This window comes from Pleurodeles waltl, chromosome 3_1, assembly GCF_031143425.1.
Source record: "Pleurodeles waltl isolate 20211129_DDA chromosome 3_1, aPleWal1.hap1.20221129, whole genome shotgun sequence".
In the NCBI taxonomy this organism is placed as follows: domain Eukaryota; kingdom Metazoa; phylum Chordata; class Amphibia; order Caudata; family Salamandridae; genus Pleurodeles; species Pleurodeles waltl.
In genome coordinates this window covers 536,975,660-536,991,338 of record NC_090440.1, presented here as the reverse complement: position 1 = coordinate 536,991,338, position 15,679 = coordinate 536,975,660, and positions in this window count along the sequence as shown.

Sequence of the window (15,679 nt, the reverse complement as noted above, 5' to 3'; positions counted from 1 at the left end):
GTCCTGTAGAAGTGGAGGATGTGTACCTGGAATGATGTTGAGATCGTGACCTTGATCTCTGTGATCGACGGCGATGATGAAATCATCTTAACGATGAATGCCGTGATCTATGACGCCTGTGGTGTGAACGATGGCACATTCTGGAATGTGATCTTGGTCTTGGATGAGGTGGTTCTGAAGGAGGTGTTGGCACCGGTGAGATTGGCGCTGAAGGCAGCGGAGGAGGTGGTGATGGTGGAGGGGGCGGTGGTGGAGGAGGTGGTGAAGGATATTCTGGCAAGACTACAGGTGAAGATGGTGAGTATATACTAGAATACTCAGATCCTGGTGACAAAGAAATGCGTTGCCTCTCCCTCTGACGTGTCCTAGATGTCAGTTTGATCCTCGACGTCGACCTCCTATGATGTTCCCAACATTGTTCTGCTCCTTGATGTTGATCTCCGTCGCCTTCTCCTCAAACCTCTACTTGACGTCAATAAGACTGTGTATCTTGACGTCAACCTGCTCCTCGACCTCAGCCTATGTGCCGATGACGTGTGAGTCTTCGACCTACCTTGTCTCGACGTTGATCTCCTTCTCTTTGACGCCGATCCAGCTCTTGACGGCAAGTAAGTCGGTACTGTACCTTGTCTTGATGTCAAAGCCCTTGACATCACCTAAAATGACATAGTTTCTAGCCTGGAAACCTCTTTTTGGACCTTCCACGTCCACCATAGATAAAGGACAGAGTTGTGGTAGAGGACTGACCCCCTCCCCAAATGAAGGCCCACCTTCAGACTGTGTATGCTGCCTGCGCTGTTGTTCTGCGATATGAAGGCAGATCTTCTCCCTTTCCCTCAGGGTTTGCTTGGAAAACTTTCTGCAGTGAGGACAATCTCCAGGAACAATGCTTGCTGGCAGACAAACAATACAGACATTATGGGGATCTGTTTTGGCTTTCGTTCTCTCAAATGCAGGGCATTTGTCAAATAAAGATGGCATTCCTGTCAGAAAATTGCACAAAAATGCAAGGGAGACATGAAAAATGAATAAAGTAGTTGTCACAAAAAAATCACAGTTGAATTTTGAAGAGAAAAAGCCTAAAAAGGTCAAGTTCAGTGTTGCAAGGTCCTGTCAGCAGGAGCCGGAAAAAAAGAACTGAAGCAACTGTCACGTTCTGAACATGATGGGATACTGGGGTGTAGTTATTGCACTAGAAAGGGCCAATGAGTTCCTAAAGGTACAGCCTCTATTTTTAAATCTTAGAATGACAGCCTATGCTGTTGTGATCTCCTTCATCTCTATACTCCATTAGGAAAGGGTTTGTGAAATAGATGTATGCTGTTTTATAGAAGCATCTTAAGGGACTCTCTGCAGGCCTTCTTGAAGAAAGGCGAACATATACACTTAACAAGATATATTTGGAAAAAGTGCTCCGGAGTTCCCGCACATGGGCGCAACTATTTAGTGCTTATGCCTATCAATGGATATCCCCCATGAGACAAGGTTAATGATTATTTGCAGCATGGGATTTAACTGTTCTGGGCTGTATTCAGCACCCATTTGTTGGAAGTGACCGCTTGTCACTCTTAAAGATTACTGGAGACACTCCTTGCCACTGGAGTCACATACAGAATCGAGGAAGTGAGATAATCAATCTCTAAAATGAAGAGGATCATCCCTGATGAGGAACAATGCAGCTGTCGGAAGCCTCTGACTATATAATCACATGGAATGACTGGAACGCTGCTGCTGGTGTAGTTATTTCACGAGAAAGGGCCAATGAGAGGTTTAAACTCTATTTTGACTAATATTTGCGGAAGATTCATGACCTTCAAATGAGCGTCACATCTGAGTAAATAAGTCACAACCATAAAGGCCTAAACAAAATGCCGTTCAGAAAAAAACAGAGATACGTATAGCAGCTGAGACTATAAACACTGATTATTTGGTTAAAAACCAGAAGGTCTTCATGCACAATCTCAGTGAAATATTGTCCTCAATTTCTCTGAAGGTTTTCCCATAAGGACCCAAGGTCCTCGGGGCTCTCAAAAAGGAATGTGGCGCTGACTGCTTTGAAAGATGCCAATAGAGTGCCACACACTTGCCTTTATCCATTCTCTTGCTCTCTCGGTCTGGAAGGACAGAAGTTTCCAGAGGAAATATATGTCACTTCCGTACAGAGTGTGGTTTCGGGACATGACTTAAATAAGCCAGCTCTTGCTCTGTAGCCTGTATTTTTAAAGAAGCCTAGTGGTTTCAATCTTACTAGTGGCAGGTATAAAAAAATTCCCCTCAGATAATTCCTCAAGACCACACACTCAAGGTTTTAGTAGTGAGCGAGGTTTTAAGAGGTCCATAATGACTGTAATAGTGCAAAATTAGGAATTACGACGAAGTTTATCTATAACTATGATCCTTGGAGGAACCAAACGTGTTTTAGAGTTGCCTCTTTTAACTGGAAAGCCATTTGTATTAAGAAACATCTTAATATAATGTGCATTAAGCTCTCTTTTGGCATCATATTTGACTTACTGACAGTTAAAACGTTCATTTATCTACACTTTGGAATTGGCATCCCACTGTGGGACAAGGCCTCGTAATCCAGCCACAATGTTTCGCTTTTAGGGTCGAGCCTGCGTCGCACGCGCTCGCGCATGCGTATCGCTTGCGAGACGCTTTAGGAGTTATAAGGGTCGAGCCAGCGTCGCATGCGCATGCTTATCGGTTGCGAGACGCTTTAGGAGTTGGAAAAGGGCGTTATGAGGCCATCATAACATGGCAATTTCATTAGTCGTTGTTAGGTTCTAACCAGACGTATTTTAACGCAGTAAACTGCACAGGCACTTTGTGACCCTAGGGAACCAGTTTCAACTTATTAAATCGCATCAGCACTTTAAAATGAGCTGGCTGGCCGTATATTTTGCCATCGTAAGTTCACGCTGCTATTTGTTGTGTTACAGTCGATGTGTTTTGTAATATCTTATGAATCATGTGACATTCTGTTTTTATTGCCAGTAATCTGTTATTTTTGTTTTACATTCTATTGTTTATACATTCTGGGGGTGATTCTCACCCTGGCGGGCGGCGGAGGCCGCCCGCCAGAGTTCCCCCCTCCAAAATACTGCTCCGCGGTCGCAAGACCGCTGAGGGTATTTTGGGTTTTGCACTGGGCTGGCGGGTGAACGCCAAAAGGCCGCCCGCCAGCCCAGTGCAAAACGGCCTTCCCACTAGGACGCCGGCTCAGAATTGAGCCGTCGGAGTGGGAAGGTGCGACGGGTGCAGTGGCACCCGTCGCGTATTTCAGTGTCTGCATAGCAGACACTGAAATACAAAGTGGGGCCCTCTTATGGGGGCCCCTGCAGTGCCCATGCCATTGGCATGGGCACTGCAGGGGCCCCCAGGGGCCCCGCGGCACCCCCTACCACCATCCTGTTCCTGGCGGGAGACCCGCCAGGAACAGGATGGCGGTAGGGGGTGTCAGAATCCCCATGGCGGCGGAGCGCGCTCCGCTGCCATGGAGGATTCACAAGGGCATCGGAAAACCGGCGGGAGACCGCCGGTTTTCCGCATCTGACCGCGGACGAAGCGCCGCGGTCAGAATGCCCTGCGGGGCACCGCCGGCCTGTCGGCGGTGCTCCCGCCGACCCACTGCCGGGGTCAGAATGACCCCCTATATCTCGCTATCCTTGTAAATCCCATCAATCATGAGTTTTGAAATATACTAACACATCAAGATAAACTTTGCACTCATTTTAGGGTACTACGTCTCCTGCAAGGCGGATATGACAAGGTATTTTCTTATGAGTTTTGGGAATCGGTATTTGTACATTTATGGTTTTATTTCAAAATTAAATAAAGATTTAAAAATGAATCATCTGTAACAGTGGTCTGAAAAGTTTCTACTTGAATGTGCAATTCAACCTCTCTTCTAAGAAATGTGGTAAAGTCATGAGAAGGAGTTGACTTTGATGGTGAACAAGCCGCAGGTAAAAAAAGAGTGTATAAAAGAGGAAATAGACATCCCTTTCTCCTATGTTTGCAGGAGCATTCTCCTGCTTCTGCTGGTGGTGTGATGTGGTGAGGGGTACAAGGTGATTGAGACAGCTCTATAGGAGGAACAACCATATCTGACTAGTGGCACAGAAGTATATCTTTGAATCATGACATGATTAGGAGAAGGTAGTGGAGGTAGGATCATGGGTTGTAGTGATACCTGAACCAGATCATCTACTGGAACGGTCATCAGTGGAGGAGATGATTGCATCTGAGAAGGTAGAGATGGCAAAAGCCTAGGGCACATTGCTGGAGAAGGAGACACAACTGCTATTGATGAGTGTTGCAACAGCAGTCTCCTCGACATTTAACAATATGATGTCTATCTTGACGTAGAATTGTTTGCTCTACATTTAGGGGGTCATTCTAACCCTGGCGGTCGTCGACCGCCAGGGCTAAAATGACGGGGGCACCGCCAACAGGCTGGCGGTGCCCCGCAGGGCATTCTGACCGCGGCGGTTCGGCCGCGGTCAGAAGTGGAAAACCGGCGGTCTCCCGCCAGTTTTCCGCTGCCCTTCTGAATCCTCCATGGCGGCGCAGCTCGCTGCGCCGCCATGGGGATTCAGACACCCTATACCGCCATCCTGTTCCTGCCGGTTCGCCCGCCAGGAACAGGATGGCGGTATGGGGTGTCGTGGGGCCCCTGGGGGCCCCTGCATGCAGGGGCCCCCATAAGAGGGCCCCACAATGAATTTCACTGTCTGCATTGCAGACAGTGAAATTCGCGACGGGTGCCACTGCACCCGTCGCACCTTCCCACTCCGCCGGCTCCATTCGGAGCCGGCCTCCTCGTGGGAAGGTTGTTTTACACTGGGCTGACGGGCGGCCTTTTGGCGGTCGCCCGCCAGCTCAGTGTAAAACCCAGAATACCCGCAGCGGTCTAATGACCGCGGTGCGGTATTCTGGAGGGGGGAACTCTGGCGGGCGGCCTCCGCCGCCCGCCAGGGTGAGAATCACCCCCTTAATGTCTATGCTCTTCTGCTTACAAATCTTCCCCAACCAACCTACTGTCCCTCTCTTATGCCCATGTCAGTCATCATTGCCATGCTTCCCTGAATACTACCTCTTTGACACCCCCCCAACTGCTATTCTGCACCCCTGATTTGTGCCTATGGCTGAAATGTCCATCATAAAAGACACAGACCAGGCTCATCTACTGATGATTCACTATGTCCAATCACTTCTTGTTTCTGATCCCTATCCAGTTTCCCATCCATTACTTCACAACTCCCATCCTTAATTTCACATCTTCCCTATATGAGTGAGGGGTAGTTCCCCTGTCAATGTTAATACGGAAAACAGTCCTCAATGTCACGCAGCATTAACGCTTGCTCCATACAGAAACATGCTGAAAACATTTATGACTTACTGCAGACATGTTATCTGTAACTGAAACTGGCTATCCGACACTTTTAATCCTTCTATTGCCAATGCCGTCCTGAATGGCTTTAAGATATACAAGAAAGATCAAAATGTGCTGAACGGCGGTGGTCTTGCCCTGATTGTTAGAGAGGACTACGAATGTCAAACCTTTCAGATCAAGGCCTTGATGGGGCAGGGGCAATGGGGTTCTGCATTACCTTATTGTCTCAACAATCAATAGCTGGGGTTTTAATATTTAGGCCGCCAGGGCCGGCCAGTTATTTCCTGTATCCTTTAGATAAAACAATTGCTTATTTAGCTCTGAGATACTACAATGTTTCACTTCTAGAGGATCTCAATCTGCACACAGAGGGGGCAGAAGAGAGAGAAGTAAAGGAGCTTAGAGAAATAACGTCCTCCCTAGATCTTAGCCAATATGTATTTAAACCAACCCACCAAGGACGCTGTGTGCTGGACCAGGTATTCTCCAATGCTACTCTGCAAGCAGAGGATCCCATACCCCTGGCCTGTTCAGACCACAATGAAATTAGATTCTTATGGTAGATCTCAGTCAAATTACATCCTTTCTTTGCCAGGGGTGTAGGATGTTCGAGAGCGTTTCACAAAATGCAGCCAACAGAGTTCACACATTTACTGGAAGAAAACACCCCATTTTCTGTCAGGTGTGATTGAGAAAGATAACACATTGTTTGATAATTGGATCAAAGCTTCCACGGAGGTAATGAGTTCCGCCTCTCCCTCATAGAGTGAGTAGGACTAAGCCTTCTAGCCCCTGGTTTTCAGATGGCCTCAAGGCAGAAAAAAATGATGGAAGATGTTGGAAGGGAAGTGGAGGAAAGACTAATTTTCAGGATAGAGAGTATTACAAATTAACCTTAAGGCAATATTACGCTTCTATAAGAACAGGCAAGCAAGCCTATTTTGAAGACAAGATTGAAAGAGCAGGGAACAAAGCTAGATAAATCTTTGCAACCTTGAAGAATATTATGTCACGAATAGCTTGAAACAGCTCTTATCAGGACTCGTGGAGTGGTGGGAACAGTTGGCTAACTATTTTCTTACTATGATTCAGAGCATAGAAGCAAGCCTTTCCTCCAGTCTATGTTCAGATGATGACTCCATGAGCAACTTTCAAGCTTGCATGGTTACCTTCTCTAATTCAACACTGGCTAGTTTTGGGCCTATCTCTTTGGAAAGTTCCCTTACTGCTCTAAACACCCAACAGATCTTTGCCCACCTAATCTGTTCGCCTCAGGTCTTCTATCATTAATCCTCTGGTGAACAGAATTCTTAATAAAACATTGCAGCAAGCGAAGATTCTGCTTTAAGTGACAATACTTTGTTTGGACCCTAGCATTCCCTCTAATTATAGTCCGATCTCGTTGCTGCCAGCCCTATCAAAAAAACATAAAAAACATGTAAATAAACAGCTCTCCCAATACTTGGAATCTAACAACTAGCTACTTTCTAGCCAACCAGGTTTCAGTCCCCATTTCAGAACAGAGACAGCACTGGTGGAGGTCTCAGAACACATTAAAGGTATTCTCGATACCGGGGAAATACTGTGCTGATTATGCTAGACCTATCAGCAGCATTTGATACTGTCCCTCACACTAAATTGCTGGAGCATCTCCAGCCTATTGGGTTACCAGGGCAAGCCCTGGACTGGCTTGCTTCCTTTCTGGCAGACAGAACCCCAAAAATATGGATTCCCCTTTCTCTGCAAAGTCGCATGAAGTGTCTGTGGGAGTCCCTCAGGGCTCTGCTTTGAGCCCAACTCTTCTCAACATTTATCTCACTTCCCTAGCACCAGTAAGAGGAAGCTCTTGGAGCCAAAATTATCTCCTATATGGATGATAACATAGTTGTTGTTCTCTTGGGGCAAGAGAGAAGAGTTTATGGTATACAAATCAAAACGTATTTAACTGCAGCCTTCCAGCAGCTGGAAATCTATCACCTCAATTGTAATGAGGAGAAAACTTGAAATTATCTTCTTTGGCAATATTCCACCAGACGTTTGGCCCCTCCAGGACCCCAAGGTGGCAAAGTAAGAAATCTTGGGATTAAACTTGATGACAACCTGTCCTAGTTTCAAGTAAGAGCATTGGTAGGCACTTGTTTTGGCATCATGCAGTACTTTGAAAAGTTTTACACTTACTGTCCTTTCTGGTAAAAATATTGGTTATTTAGGCTCTGATAACCGCTAGGATAGACTATGGTAAGGCACTGTGCTGCAGTCAACCTTTTGCTGAATGTGCGAGTTCGAACGCAAATTTCACCTTACAACTGTGTGCCTTACATTTGCTGCCTGTCAGGAAAAGACTTAGGTCTAAGACTTTTGTTCTGGCATATGGAGCTCTCAGATCCAGATTTAGTTTCTACGCTCCTCCCAGAAACCTGAGGTCAGCTCACACATTGCTAGCAGTGAATCCCAGAATTTAACACGCCAGAGCAAGAGATAGGCCTCTTACCTACCTTGGCTCAGTAGCATTGAAACAGCTACCTTTGGAGCTGCACAAGGTGAGTAATTCTGCAATGTTCAAGAAAAGGCTTAAAACATGGCTCTTTTTGCAGGATTAAATACAAATGACTTCAACTATGCCGACCTAAGAGACGTGCCGGGACACTCCATGGAACAGCTGTGCGCAATATAAATTGCTTTCGCCATCACCTACAACTCTAATTTTTATCAACTGCTTATACCATCATTACCTCTTAATCATCCTTCTACCATGGTGTCCACGCCTTCCACATTTCATCAGCATCAGTGATCTGACTATACTGCTCCTAGAAAAGCTTGATTGAACCTATCTCATCTCTATATTTTGCTGGCATGCTGTATGGCCTGAATAAACAACAGACCATTCACCGGAAAGATCAAGTAAGCCTTCATTGATTAAGGCACAAAAAAATTCTACTTCATGCTCACCACTCTCATCATATACCCCCTCACCTGCCAGACTAATAATCAGCATCATCCTAATTAACATACTTCCCAGAGCCATCACCCACAGGAACAGATAAAGCAGTCATCTGCCTTCTAACAAAGGTTAAGGATTGTTATGAACCAACCTTGTGCCAAAAGATTCCACAGAGGCAAAATACATTTCCCAGTACCCCCACACCCCCGCCTCACTACCTGAACATGCCAAGAACCAGGGAGTGGGATTAGAGATACTGTCTCAGAAGCCTGTGATAGCTTCTTTCAATCCAATCTTTCACTCTTACTTCGATTTGCCAATCATCTAGAAATTGGTTAGGTGGGATGTAACTGGCACCTACAACTGAACACAATATCACTATCTTATTAACCTCTTGATAAACAAGTATATCAAATAAAAACTATTAACGTAAGCAAGCATGCTTCCAATTTTCGCTCATATACTATAATTTATATACAATTGTGTTTACAAAAGGCTTTTGATATGACTTTCACTCTCTGGCACCACTTGAAAGAGAGTGCCACTGGGGTACAACTCCTGAAGATTAGTCTCTCTCCTGAATTAGTGGTGGAGAACACATTAACATGTGTAGAGCTGGAGGGTCTTCTTTTAGTCTTTTAGGTCTCCTGATGTAATTAAATTGTATTGTTCTACAACTCTCTTAAACAGTAGTTTTTTGTAAGGTTATAACTTTCTCTGGGAAACTGTAAACAGCTAATTATTTTCTTTGAATCATTCAGTAAGTTGCAGGTCATTCTTTTATCAATCTCCTTTTTTCTTTTTGACCACTTGTTCCTCATGGAAAAACATCACCATTTGTTAAGTTTGCTGTCTTTCCAAATGAAGCTTCTTGTTGCCTCGAGTTCTAGAAAAAAAATAATAACCCCTGGTGTGCACGCCCTAAAAAGTAAGGTTGAGGCTCAAAAACTGGAATAATGCTGCGAAAATAACACCTCAGAGGAAGAGCGACTGAAGCACTGCTCTCCTCAGCAACCACTGTTGGAGTGTACAGCAGGACCCTCGACATGCACTACGGCTCTTCTAGGTTGTTCGTGCCTAAGGCAGAATAACTATACTGTGGTTTCTTTTCATTGCAGTCGTCATTTTGGAATCCTCAAATTTGCATCCACCATGCAAATCTAGCAGCAATATGAAGATTGCCTTTAGGTAAGACTGTTGATGTTTCCAAATGGGATATCACCTGACCCTGCATTTAATTTCCTACCACTTATACTGGCAGTAGAGCTCCTGCCAGTACCTCTCTCCAAGAGACCCTCCACAGGTCTAGGTTTGTTTAGGAACACTGCTTGAAACCTGATTAACCTTGGAGAATGAACATTTGAAGGGGTCTTCCCCGACCTTTCCTCTGGACCAAAACTCTTCCATTCCATTAAGTACTTGAGTTTCTTTTTGACATTTTTAAGTAAAGTACTCTGCTTCAAATGCTTCCCCAGAAACTAATTACAATGGGTGCTAATGTTGAGAATTAACTCTTAAATTTGGGGGACTTTTCTTGAGAAGTAAACCATTGACTACTGGATGAACTTTCATCCGTGAAGGGAACCTCAACTTAACAGCAACAGGGTTCACCATTTTTCGTACCAGACAAGGACCTGTGAATCTAGTTAGGAATTTCACATTTCCTTTTAAGTGTACATGTTGAGTGCATAACCAAACATTTTCACCTCTAGTGTAACCAGGAGTCTGCCTTTTCTTCTTATCCACCTGATTTTTGTATGAGTCTTTGGTTTTTAGTAACTTCTTTCTAGCAGACTGATGAGCCGTCTCTTTTGCATGAGTACTTTCTGCAGGAATTGTATCCTCATTGCTGCCTAAAAGTACATTTAGGTTTCTTCCAAGGTTTAACTACAGGGAGTAACCTGTGGGAGGGTGAATTGCACTGTTATAAGTGAATTCTGTAGTCCAAATTAAATCCAGCCATTCCCCTTCTTTATCTCATAGATACAAGTCCTGACTGATTCTTTCAGTTTGACCATCAGTTTTTGGATGATAAAAGGTGGCTTACTGTGAGTCAATTTCTATCCTTTTCAGGAACACTCTCCAAAAATGCAAAACAAATTAACGTTCCTGATCTGAAATCATGACCACAGGCACTCCATGACCTCTCACAACAAGGTGGATTAATAGCTGTTCAAGCTGATGAGATTTGCTTTTAATGGGATAACGTGACTCATTTTAGAGACGGTGTCTACAAAAACCAATATTTCTTATATAGCCTTAACTAGAAGAGAGATCCATGGTGATTGAATGCCAAGAGTAGAGTGTCTGTTTGCTTTCCCCTTGAAACATTTCTCACACATTTGCACATACTATCTTATTTGAGGATCCATGGGGCTGCCTACCGAAAATGTATTTTCATAAGATCTGCTGTTTTTTGTACCCCTGTGTATCCTGCTAATCAATCATCTAAGCACGTCTTTCAGGGTAATTCTGGCAATTCTTGAGTTGGGATGTATAGTACCTTCTTATAGTAAGGTTATCCTGCACTTCCCTTTCTGGATTTTCTTGAGCCCATCTTTTCAACTCTTCCAAAGATAGAGTCTTCCACTCATTTCTTGTAGTCAGCGTAAAGTGTTGCACAGGCAAAGTTTTCTGTCAGGATGACTGGAGCCTTTTAGAGGATATTAAGATTCTGCTCCAAGGTCAATCTTGAGAGAGCATCTGCTTTTACATTTGTCGACCCTGTTTATTAGGCAATGACAAATCTGAAATCCGTAAAGTACAAGGACCATCTTAATAGCCTTGGTAGTTGAAATTTGATAAGATTTATCAGGTTTGTGAAACGGAAGATTTCTTTGATCTGTTAATGTGGTCACTACATGCTGGGATACCAACAAGTAATGTCTCCATTCTTGGAATGTGTCCTTGTTGGCAATGGAGTAGTTCATTTCTGGAGAATACATTTTTCAGGAGCGCAAAGCAACTGGGTGACGTTGTTGTGTGCTCTTGTGCTGCTCAGAAATAATTGCACTGATGGCTGAATCTCAGACATCAGTCACCATATTGAAGGTCTGTAGGAAGCTGGCTCTGTATATAGTATATCAAAATGAGATATTGGGGGTCATTAAAACCCTGGCGGATGGCGGAGAACCGGCGGTAAGACCGCCAACAGGCTGGCGGTCTTACCTAGGTGAATTATGACCATGGCGGTTACCGCCATGGTCTTCCGCCGGTTCCCCGTCCCGCCCGCCAGGGCGGAAACGACCGCCGGGCTGGAGACCTGGGTCTCCAGCCCCACGGCCGTCAGTATACCACCGGCAGTATTTGGACCCAGCTTACCGCCGTGGATTTCCTGCGGTTTGAACCGCCATTAAATCCATGGCGGTAAGCACTATCAGTGCCAGGGAATTACTTCCCTGGCCCTGATAGGGTCTCCCCCACCCCCCACCCCCACCCCGACTCCCTCCCCTACACCCCCCACCACCCCTGCCACCCCCCAAAGGTGGCAGGGCCCCCCTTCCCACCCCGACCCCCAACATAACATTACTCATACACACCCGACATGCATGCAGGCACCACCAACACGCACACGCACAGACCCCGACATACATGCCTACATCCACACACACAGTCATACACGCACACCAACATTCAAACATACACGCACACATCCATACAGACATACCCACAGACATACACGCACTCATTCTCATACACACAACACCCCCGCAAGCATACACGCACTCACACAGCCACCCTACATACACACACGCACACCCCCATGCACGCACACAACACACAACACCCCCTCACCCCCCTCCCCTAACGGACGATCGACTTACCTGGTCCGTCGTTCCTCCGGGAGGGGACGGGAGCCATGGGGGCAGCTCCGCCGACACCGCCACGCCAACAGAACACCGCCACAGCGAATCACAGGACATGATTCGCTGGGCGGTGTTCTGTTGGCGTGGCGGTGGAGGTGGAGCAACCTCCACTTCCCTGCCGCCCACAAGTATGGCTGTTGGAGGCTCTCCGTCAGAATAACGACGGAGAGCAGCCAACAGTCATAATACGCCGAGCGGCAAACCGCCTGCACAGGCGGTCTTCCGCACGGCGGTCCCTCGGCGGTCTTGCAAAAAGACCGCCGAGGTCGTAATGACCCCCATAGTGTGCATAGAGTCCAGGGGCTCCCCAGAGGTTTAACAGAGGCTAAAGTACATAATACTAATGCTTTTTATTGTGGTACTGTGGTAGAGCAGTAAGGCTTATCACAGGATAGTGCAAAGCATTTGTTGTACACACAGACAATAAAAGAAGCACACACTCAATGACTTAACTCCAGACCAATGCTTTTTATATAGCAAAAATATATTTTCTTAATTTATTTATAGAACCAAAAGATTCGAGTTGCAGGTAAGTACTTCAATACATTCACATTTCACATATTTATATCAATACTACTTTGTTTGAAATTGATAAGTTATACAGTTTTTGAAATATTGGCAATTATCTGTTTGAAAAGTTGACAGTGCAATTTTCAGGAACAGTTCCTGGGGTGTAGAAAAGTTAGTACGATTTACAGGTAAGTACTTGACTTACAGTTCCAGTCTCCGGGGGTTATAGAGTCCACAGGTTGGGGTTCAAGTTAACCCAAACACCACGCGGCTGGCTGGGTGCAGAGGTCAAAGTTGAGGCAAGATTAACATGGGCTCCCATGGAGACCTGGGGCACTCGGAATCAGGCCTGCCTGCAGGTAAATACCCACGACTTTGGAGGGTAGACCTGGAAGGTTTAGAGGAGCACTGGGGGGGGACACACGTACGCACCAAACATACACCATCAGAGGCACTGGGGTGGCTGTGTGCAGGGTGCAAACAAGGTGTTGGGTTTCCAATGATTGTCTATGAGGGGACCCGGGGGTCACTCAGATGCTGCAGGTGAGTTCCAGGGGGTCCACTTGGGCAAACCACAGGCTGGACAGGGAGGAGGGCTGCCTGCTGAGTGTAGCTGCACCAGAGGTCAGGTTCTCCAAGGCCTGGGGGCTGCGGCTGCAGTGGTCTTGCAGGCGTCGGATATCTTTGTCTGGAGCTTTCGTGGTCTGGGGGGTCCTCAGGATTCCCTCTGCAAGCGTCATTGTGGAGGGGTGGAGAGGTCAACCCAGGGTGGGCACTTGCTCACAATCGCCTAGGGACTATCTCTAGCTGGGTGGGCCACCTGGACACCGGCCACGGAAGTCGGGTGCAGGGTGGTCAGGACTCACAGATCCTTGGAGGCTCTAGAGTCCCTTGGTTGATGGTTCTTTGTGGACAGGGCTGCTATCCTTGCAAGTTCTTGGTCCTTTGGGGGTGCAGGGCATTGCTCTGGAGCTTGGCAGAGGTTGCTGGTCCCGCTGGATGCATCACTTTCTTGTTATAGGTTCTCTGAAGCAGGAGACAGGCCGGTACGGCTGGGACTGAGTCAGTTTGCGTCTTCCTTCTTCTCTGCTGGGGGTTCAGCTTAGCAGTCCTTCTTCTTTCTTCTTAGGTCACCAGGAATCAGGTGAGATTGGTTCAGGGAGGCCCTTGAATCCTGGATTTGGGGGCATTTCAAGGGTCAGAGGGCAGTAGCCAATGGCTACTGTGCCTGAGGGTGGCTACACCCTTCATGTGTCCACTCCCTTTGTGGAGGGGGCACAAACCTCACCCTATTTGCCCCTGTCCTCCAAACCAAGATGGAGGATTCTGCAGGGAGGGAGGCCACCTCAGACCTGGACACCTTAGGGGTTGTCCCAGCTGGGGTGGTCACTCCTCCCTGTTTTCCCTAATTTTCCCACCGGACTTGCTGCCAAGAGTGGGGCTTTGTCTGGGGGAGTGGGGAGGGTACAACTCCACTAGCTGGGGTGCCCTCGGGCACTGTAACAAGAAGCTTAAGCCTTTGAGGCTCACTGACAGGTGTTACAGTTCCTGCTGGGGGAGGTGTGAAGTACCTCCAACCAGGACAGGCTTTGTTTCTGACCACAGAGAGCACAAAGGCTCTCACCCCATGTGGTCAGAAACTTGTCTGAAAGTGGCAGGCTGGCACAGATAGGTCAGTCCTTCACTAGCAGTTTGGCTAACATAAAGGGGGCATCTCTAAGATCCCCTCTGGGTGCATTTCTCAATAAATCCAACACTGGCATCTGTGTGGGTTTATTGTGCTGAGACGTTCGATATCAAACTTTCCATTATTCAGTGAAGCCATTCTGGAGCTATGGAATTCGTAATGACAAACTCCCAGACCGTATACTCAATATGGCTACACTGCACTTACAATGTCTAAGAATTAACTTAGACACTGTAGGGGCATATTGCTCATGCAGCAATACCCTCACCTGTGGTATAGTGCACCCCGCCTTAGGGCTGTAAGGCCTGCTAAAGGGGTGACTTACCTATGCCACAGGCAGTGGATTGTGGGCATGGCACCCTGAGAGGGATGCCATGTCGACTTTGTCTTTTTCTCTCCACCAGCACACGCAAGCTGCAAAGGCAGTGTGAATGTGCTTGGTGAGGGGTCCCCCAGGGTGGTATAATATATGCTGCAGCCCTTGGGGACCTTCCCTGGCCACAGGGCCCTTGGTACATAGGTACCTTTTACAATGGACTTATCTGGGTGCCATGGGTGTGCCAATTGTGGAAACAAAGGTACAGTTTTTGGAAAAGAACACTGGTGCTGGGGCCTGGTTAGCAGGATCCAAGCACACTTTCAATCAAAGTTGGCATCAATATCAGGCAGAAAATGCAAGGGTAACCATGTCAACAGTGATACTTTCTTACACAACCATCCCCCCAAATGAAAGAGGATGAGACTAAACTTTCCCAAAACAGTCTTCATTATCTAAGTGGAAGAACCTGGAAAGGCCATCTGCATTGGCATGGGCCGTCCCAGGTCTGCATTCCACTGAAAAGTCAATTCCCTGTAGGGATATGGACCACCTCAAAAGTTTTTGGTTCTCACTTTTCATTTGCATTAGCCATCTGAGAGGTCTATGATCAGTTTGAACAGTAAAGTGAGTGCCAGATAAGTATGTCTCAGTTTTTTCAGCGACCAAACCACAGTAAAGGCCTCCCTCTCAATGGCACTCCAACACTGCTCTCTGCAGAGTAACATCCCGCGAATCAAAGCAGCAGGCTGGTCAAGGCGTCATCATTGGTTTGGGACAGGACTGCTCCTATCCCATGTTTGGAGGCATCTGTCTGCACAATGAACTGCCTAGAATAATCTGGAGCTTTGAGAACTGGTGCTGAGCACATTGCCTTGTTCAGGGTGTCAAAGGCCTTTTGACAGTCAAGAGTCCAGTTTACCTTTCTGGGCATTTTGTGGAGGTCAGTTCTGTGAGGGAA